Consider the following 8916-nt stretch of genomic DNA (forward strand, 5'->3'; position numbering starts at 1 on the left):
TGGTTTGTGACTGGATGGGGTGTGTGGTGGGGGATGTGGCCAGGGCAATGGGCAGCATCCAGATCACAAAGGGCCTTGAATGGCAGCCCAAGAAACTTGACCTTCATCCTGAGGGCCAGGGAGTGTTGCTGAGAGCTGTGAGCAGGAGGGCAACATAATCACAGTCGACTTTCAGAATGATATCTCCATAAGGCAGGGGAGAAGGGGGTTCAGTTGTGACTATCTCCTTCCGACAGAAGAAGAAACTGGAGCTCAGAACATAGAAATGGCTGGCCCAACACCACAGCTTGAGAGTGCCACAGCCGGGACCTACCCTGGTTTGCCTAATACTGAGTGTGCACTTCTGCCTGCCACGCCACAAGGGTTTGGAGGAGGGGGACCTGAATCCCAAACCTGGCTCCGCCCTGTCTACTGGAGCCTCAGGGTTCTGACAAGGATCACAGTCTACCCTCTCTGGCCACTGGGAGGACTACTGAGTAAAGGGCCAGTTTATTACAGACGCAGCTTTAACGCTGGTGAGGTCATAGGAAAGGGGGCTGAGCAATCAAGGGGGCTGGGGGCGGCAGGACAGTGCCAGACCAGAGGAGCCGGGGCTCTGTCGTCAGAGCTGCTGCTTTGTGCTGACAATGATGTCCTCAGAAGTGCGATGTTCCCTGAGTCATCAGGTCCAGACACAAAGGGGCTTTGCGCCTGCCCACCCCGTGTCAGAGCTGCTGCTTCTCCCTGCTCTGAGGGATGTTCTCTGCAGAGGCAACAGCAGCCCCACTGCCTAGCTCTGCTCTCAGCCGGTGCTAATGAGGTATTTGGAGAGCCCTGGAGGTCACAGGGACCCAGGGCCTTGGGAGGGGAGAATCATCACGGGCAAGATCACACCCTGACCCACAGAGGAATACTTACATGATACCCATCAGTGGACCTCACAAAGCCAATATGTGGGAACTTACAGCAGTATATACATCCCAGCCGGCAGACCCACTGGGGGCTCCTTTTACTCTTCAAACCAGTGGTTCTTGACCTTCCTGGATCGTAGACCTGTTTGAGAATTTGGCAAAAGTTCAAAACTCTTCCTCAACAAAAATTAAATGCAAACCGATAAAGTAATAATCCCAAGAGCTGGCATGTAAGAATAATTTGCTACGTGCCAGGCACCAAGTTAAATTGTAACACACCTTATCTAATCTTCAGCACACCCTAGTAAGATAGGTTTACCATCTCCACTTTGCAGGTAGGTGGACTGAGACACAGAGAGGTTGTTAGTGCCTAGAGGTGCTGCAGCTCGTTAGTGTACTCATCAGACTCAGCTAGTTGAACTCACACCTAGGCCTGTTTAACTCCAAAGCCTGTGCTCTTAACAAACTCACTCTGCCACACATATTCATACAGACAAGCATAACTTTGGAAACAATTTCAGGACATGATAAACCCATGAAAGCCCTGAGCAGCATCCTTCCTGAGCCCTAGAGACATAATTCCCTTCTTCCCTCCTCAAAGACCTCACAGGTCATTGGGGGACAGACATGTCCCTTGGTGGTCAGTGCTGTGAAGGAGGAGTTGGAACCACAGAGGAGAGTCATCCAGCCCAGCCAGAGGTGTCAGGAAGGACTTCCCAAATACGGTAATGTTGTTGAGTCCCTGGCTGTTAAGGGATAGGTGGGCAAGGGCATTCCTGGCAGGCAGAATGGTAGGGACAAAGTGTGGGAGCAGGAGAGAGCATGGCATGTTTGGGGACAGTGAGAAGCTAAGGGGAGTGACAGCAGATGGTGGGGACCTTGAGGACTGGAGAGTAATGAATGATGAGGCTGAAAATGTCAGGTTCTGTAGCAACTAGGCTGGTTTTTCTTTTCTTTTCTTTTTTTTTGTTGAGATGGAGTCTTGCTCTGTCACCCAGGCTGGAGTGCAGCCTCCACCTCCCAGGGTCAATTGATTCTCCTGCCTCAGCCACCTGAGTAGCTGGGACTACAGACATGCCACCACACCTGGCTAACTTTTGTATTTTTAGTAGAGATGGGGTTTCACCATGTTGGCCAACCTGATCTCAAATTTCCGACCTCAGCTGATCTGCCCGCCTCAGCCTCTGGAAGTGCTGGGATTATAGACGTGAGCCACGTAGTTCTTCTCTCTGAACAGGTGATTCTTATTAACAAACAAGTGTTCTGTGTTTTCTCATAGAACAAAATTAACCAAGCAGGCAGCTGGTGCCTGCTTACCACTGATCAAAGACAAACTAGAGAGTATTCTCCACGAGGAAGCCACGGAGACAGTCACATATCCTGTGCTTAGAGAATTGTTTTTAACTGGTGTAATATATGCATATACTGTTTACTACTTTAGAACACCTGAGCAGTTTTCTGCTTGGTGGTGGGGGTGGGGAGCTGGGGGCTGGCTCAGTTTTTCTTGCCATCACTCTCAGCAAACAATAGAGTCCATCATATACTCAGTAGTAGGGGCCAGGGAAGTGGTTGGCAGGCGGTGCAGGTGAGAGAAAGGAATAAGTATTCCCTCTCAGAAACATGCTAAAATCAGTCTGATGTTTATAGATTGTATTGGTCAGAACTTGTTCTGTTATATTTGAAAAAAACGCAAATGACTTAAGAGTGGGATTTATTGGCTCATGTAACTGAAAAGGCCAAGAGTATTAGGCACGGCTGGACCCAGGTACTCAAATAAAATCAGCAGATCTCTCTCTCTCTTAACTGTCTTCTCTTGGTTGGGTTCATTCTCAATTAATGTGTTCTTTCTTTGCACTGGTAAAACAGCCTCTAGTGAAGCAAGGGTAAATCTTATCAGTTTAGTAACTGAGGGGAAACAGAGGGCCTCTCACCAAACATTCCAGTAAAGGTCTGGGAGTTGGCTCTCATTCTGACTTGGCTTTGCCCACCCTTGAGCCAATCACTGCGGCTGTGGTTGAGGAGGTGGAAGGTGGGGTGATTGGCCAGGTCTGGATCTGGCTCAGGGCTCAGAAGTAAGGATCCCCCAAACTGCTTCCTGGCTGTGTGACCTCAGACAAAGTATGCATCTCTCTGTGCAGGAATTTCCTTACCATGGGCAATTTAGGATGATGCACTTAAAACAGGTAAGTCCTTAGTTCAGTTAAGGTGCGTCCCATAAGCATAAGCAATGCTGCCTGAGGACGTGGTGTGGAGGTGTGTAAGTGCCCAGATTCTGGAGGCTGCAGGTCTGCTTTCCACTGGGGCTCTGCCATGTCCCAGCCCAGCAGGAGACTTTAGCACAAGAAAACTTGGGGCCTCAGTTGCCTTGTGGGGATAATTGTGTTACCTCCTGGGTGTGAAGATAAATAAGTCAAACAGGCTGAGTGTGGTGGCTCATGCCTGTAATCCCCACACTTTAGGAGGCTGAGGTGGGCAGATTGCTTCAGGCGAGGAGTTTGAGACCATCCTGGGCAACATGGCGAAACCCCATCTCTACAAAACAATACAAAAATCAGTCAGGTGTGGTGGTGTACACCTGTAATCTCAGCTACTTGGGAGGCTGTGGCAGGAGGATCACTTGAACCTGGGAGGTGAAGGTTGCAGTGAGCCAAGATCCCACCATTGCACTCCAACCTGGGCAACAGAATGAGACTCTGTCTCAAAAACAAAAACAAATAATAAATAAATCAAAATACATCATATACTTAGGACAATGCCTACATAGATAAATGCCAAGTATTAGCTCTTCTCATTGAGTGTTACTATAAAGTGATACCTGAGGCTGGCTAATTTATAAAGCAAAAAATAAAATATATTTGGCTTATGATTCTGATGGCTGGAAAGTTCAAATTGGGTATCTGCATCTGGTGAAGGCCTCAGACTGCTTCCTCTCATGGCGAAGAGGGAAGGGGAGCCTGTGTGTGCAGAGATCACATGGTCAGAGGGAGAGAGAGAGATTGAAAGAGTGAGTGTGGGGAGGTGCTGTGCTCTTTATAACAACCAGCTTTCAAAAGAACTCACAGGCTGGTCGTGGTGGCTCACACCTGCAATCCCAGCACTTAGGGAGGCGGGGGCAGTTGGATCATCTGAGGTCAGGAGTTCGAGACCAACCTGGCCAACACGGTGAAACCCGTCTCTACTAAAAATACAAAATTAGCCGGGTGTGGTTGTGCATGCCTGTAATCCCAGCTACTCGGGAGGCTGAGGCTGGAGAATCACTTGAACCTGAGAAACTGAGGTTGCAGTGAGCCAAGATCGTGCCATCACATTCCAGCTTGGGCGACAAAAGCGAAAACTCTGTCTCAAAAACAAAAACCAAAAAAAACCTCAGAGAACTCACTCACCCCTAATGGAGGGCATTATCAACTGCTGGTATATAATATGCTGAATATGTCAGCAGTTCTCAATGTTTTGGCCTCAAAACTTCTTCATGCCCTTAAATATTATTGAGAACCCCAAGGAACTTTGAATTATGTAGATTATATCTACTGATATTTCCTATACTAGAAGTTAAAATGAGAGTTTTAAAATGCTTATTAATTTTGAAGTAGAAATAAATCCATTATCTAATTATCTATTAACACAAATAACATATTTTCATGAAAAATAAGCTATTTTTGCATATTTAAAAAATATCTGACTTAGGTTCTGGCTTCTCTTATCTGCTTCTGCATTTAATCCATTGTTTTGGTTGACATATATGAAGAAAACCTGGCATCACACAGACGTGTAGTTGAAAAAGTGAAGACCACAAAGATTCCCTCAAAAGATAATAGGACAACTTCAAGAACAGCTGGTATACATCAAGCACGAGCGCCAACATGCTGTTCAGCTGCAGCTGTTCAACTTGGAAGCAGGCTGCCTAGATTTAAATCTCAGATGTGTGGGCAAGCCACCTAAACACCCTGTGCCTCAGTTTCCCCCCTAGAGAAAGGGTCAAATTACTTGTTTTCTATGGCAAGACTAGAGCAGTGCTTGGCATATACTAAGTGCTCAATAAATACTGACTTATAATCATTGGCTCCGTGCCTGGCATGAGTAGGGGCTCCCTTTTCTTCCCAGGCCAGGCATCCCCTCAGAAATCATCTTTAACCTGCCAGGAATGGCCTGGGTTCCATGCTCTCCAGGGCTGCCCTGAGACCTTGAGCTCCAAGGGAAACCCAGCTAAGCCCAGTGTGTGCCTTGTGCCATCTCTCTGGCCACAGGCCCAAAGCAGCCTTGCAGTGTGTGTGTGCCAGCCTCCTGCACGTCGGACTGGGTGTACCTGCGTCGGAGCTGAGACACTTTCCTCCCCAGCAGCTGGCGATTAGGAAGTCACTCCCTATAATGGATGAGGCCTAATCAGCCTGCTGATAATTACCAGGCCCAGAACGTGGCCGAGGCTCAGGAAAGATGATCCCCGAAGACAAGAGCCACTTAAATCCTGGCATTGACCACGGGTCCCCTTGGTAACCGATAACTCTTAGCACAATTTAGCCACTGAGCTAATTGATGTTCTCCACGGCAGTCGGCTCATACCCCGGCAGTCAAAATGGGTTCTAATTGGCAACATCCTTCAGGTAAGAAGCCCCACATGTTCTCATGCTACCCGAGAGACCCCGAGCAGGAACTGAGTCTCTCATCAAACCAGTCCTGTGATTGTTTCCAATTAATCAAACTAAGGTTTGCAGAAATAACTAATTAAAAAACATATCAGAGGAAGTCGTGACATTGAGGTGTTTCACAGCAAAGCAGGACAGGCACCTTCCCTGAATGTGAGAGGCAACTCCTTGAAGAAATGTTCCACAGCTATCAAGGCTGCCCAGGTGAGGCACAGCAGGTGTAGTTGAAAGACCATTGGACTTGGAGTCTTCCAGAGCTGGGCATGGGTCTGGAGCCGCAGGTATATCACTTCATCTCGCTGAGTCAGGCCTTTCTCACCGTAAAGTGAGGGTATTCATGGTGCTGGAAGTGCCTTGTTTAAGGCCCAGCGCATGGTGGCTTCTTTTTATTTATATATATATTATATATATATATTTATATATATATATATTTTTTTTTTTTTTTGTAATTGCATTTTAGTTTCCGGGGTACATGTGCAGAACATGCAGGATTGTTGCATAGGTACATACATAGCAATGTGCTTTGCTGCCTCCATCCCCATCACCTATATCTGGCATTTCTCTCCATGTTATCCCTCTCCAACTCCCTACCCGCCACTGTCCCTTCCCTAGTCCCCCCTCACAGACCTCAGTGTGTGATGCTCCCCTCCCTGTGTCCATGTGTTCTCATTGTTCAACACTCACCTATGAGTGAGAACATGCGGTGCTTGATTCTCTGTTCCTGTGTCAGTTTGCTGAGAATGATGGTTTCCAGGTTCATCCATGTCCCTACAAAGGACACGAACTCATCGTTTTTTATGGCTGCATAGTATTCCATGGTGTGTATGTGCCACATTTTCCCTGTCCAGTCTATCATCGATGGGCATTTGGGTTGGTTCTAAGTCTTTGCTATTGTAAACAGTGCTGCAGTGAACATTTGTGTGCATGTGTCCTTGTAATAGAACAATTTGTAATCCTTTGGATATATACCTAGTAATGGGATTGCTAGGTCAAATAGAATTTCTATTTCTAGGTCTTTGAGGAATCGCCACACTGTCTTCCACAATGGTTGAACTAATTTACACTCTCACCAGCTGTGTAAAAGTGTTCCTATTTCTCCACATCCTCTCCAGCATCTGTTGTCTCCAGATTTTTTAATGATCACCATTCTAACTGGTGTGAGGTGGTATCTCAATGTAGTTTTGATTTGCATTTCTCTAATGACCAGTGATGATGAGCATTTTTTCATATGTTTGTTGGCCTCATATACGTCTTCTTTTGAAAAGCGTCCAGACTTTGCCCTGGGTTTGTTTGTTTTTTTCTTGTAAATCTGTTTTAGTTCTTTATAGATTTTGGATATAAGTCCTTTGTCAGATGAGTAGATTGCAAAAATGTTTTCCCATTCTATTGGTTGCCAGTTCACTTTAATGATGGTTTCTTTTGCTGTGCAGAAGCTCTGGAATTTAATTGGATGCCATTTGTCTATTTTGGCTTTTGTTACCAATGCTTTTGGTGTTTTAGTCATGAAGTCCTTGCCTATGCCTATGTCCTGAATGGTTTTGCCTAGGTTTTCTTCTTCTAAGGTTTTTATGGTGTTAGGTCTTATGTTTAGGTCTTTAGTCCATGTGGAGTTCATTTTAGTGTAAGGTGTCAGGAAGGGGTCCAGTTTCTGCTTTTTGCACATGGCTAGCCAGTTTTCCCAACACCATTTATTAAACAGGGAACCCTTTCCCCATTGCTTATTTTTGTGAGGTTTGTCAAAGATCAGATGGTTGTAGATGTTTGGTGTTGCCTCCAAGGCCTCTGTTCTGTTCCGTTGGTCTATATTTCTGTTTTGGTACCAGTACCATACTGTTTTGATTACTGTAGCCTTGTAATATAGTTTAAAGTCAGGTAGCGTGATGCCTCCAGCTTTGTTCTTTTTGCTTAGAATTGACTTGGCTATGCAGGCGCTCTTTTGGTTCCATATAAAGTTTAAGGTGGTTTTTCCAGTTCTGTGAAGAAGGTCATTGGTAGTTTGATGGGAATAGCATTGAATCTATAAATTACTTTGGGCAGTATGGCCATTTTCATGATATTGATTCTTCCTAACCATGAGCATGGAATGATTCTCCATCTGTTTGTGTCCTCTCTTGAGCAGTGGTATGTAGTTGAGCAGTGGTATGTAGTTCTCCTTGAAGAGGTCCTTTACTTCCTTTGTTAATTGTATTCCTAGGTATTTTATTCTCTTTGTAGCAATTGTGAATGGCAGTTCGTTCTTGATTTGGCTCTCTTTAAGTCTGTTCTTGGTGTACAGGAATGCCTGTGATTTTTGCACATTGATTTTGTATCCTGAGCCTTTATTGAAGTTGCTTGTCAGTTTCAGGAGATTTTCAGCTGAGACGATAGGGTCTTCTAAATATACAATCATGTCGTCTGCAAATAGAGACAATCTGACTTCCTCCTTTCCTAACTGAATACCCTTTATTTCTTTTTCTTGCCTAATTGCTCTGGCTAGAACTTTCAATACTATATTGAATAGGAGTGGTGAGAGAGGGCATCCTTGTCTAGTGTCAGATTTCAAAGGGAATGCTTCCAGTTTTTGCCCATTCAGTATGATATTGGCTGTGGGTTTGCTGTAAATAGCTTTTATTATTTTGAGATACATTCTGTCGATACCTAGTTTATTGAGAGTTTTCAACATAAAGGGCTGTTGAATTTTGTCAAAGGCTTTCTCTGTATCTGTTGAGATAATCATGTGGTTTTTGTCTTTGGTTCTGTTTATGTGATGAATTACGTTTACAGACTTGCATATGTTGAACCAGCCTTGCATCCCCAGGATGAAGCCTACTTGATCGTGATGGATAAGCTTTTTGATGTGCTGTTGCAATCAGTTTGCCAGTATTTTATTGAAGATTTTTGCATCTATGTTCATCATAGATATTGGCCTGGAGTTTTCTTTTCTTGTTGAGTCTCTGCTGGGTTTTGGTATCAGGATGATGTTGGTCTCATAAAAGATTTGGGGAGGATTCCCTCTTTTTGGGTTGTTTGGAATAGTTTCAGGAGTGGTACCAGCTCCTCTTTGTACGCCTGGTAGAATTCGGCTGTGAACCCATCTGGACCTGGGTTTTTTTTGGTTGATAGGCTATTAATTGCTGCCTCAACTTCAGCCCTTGTTATTGGTCTATTCAGGGATTCGACTTCTTCCTGGTTTAGGCTTGGGAGGGTGTAAGTGTCCAGGAATTTATCCATTTCTTCCAGGTTTACTGGTTTACATGCAGAGTTGTTTGTAGTAATCTCAGATGGTGATTTGTATTTCTGTGGAATCTGTGGTGATATCCCCTTTATTGTTTTTATTGCATCTATTTGATTATTCTCTCCTTTCTTTTTTATTGATCTGGCTAGTGGTCTGTCTATTTTGTTGATCT

This window comes from Sapajus apella, unplaced genomic scaffold, assembly GCF_009761245.1.
Source record: "Sapajus apella isolate SASKATOON/1434 unplaced genomic scaffold, GSC_monkey_1.0 scaffold128, whole genome shotgun sequence".
NCBI lineage: Eukaryota > Metazoa > Chordata > Mammalia > Primates > Cebidae > Sapajus > Sapajus apella.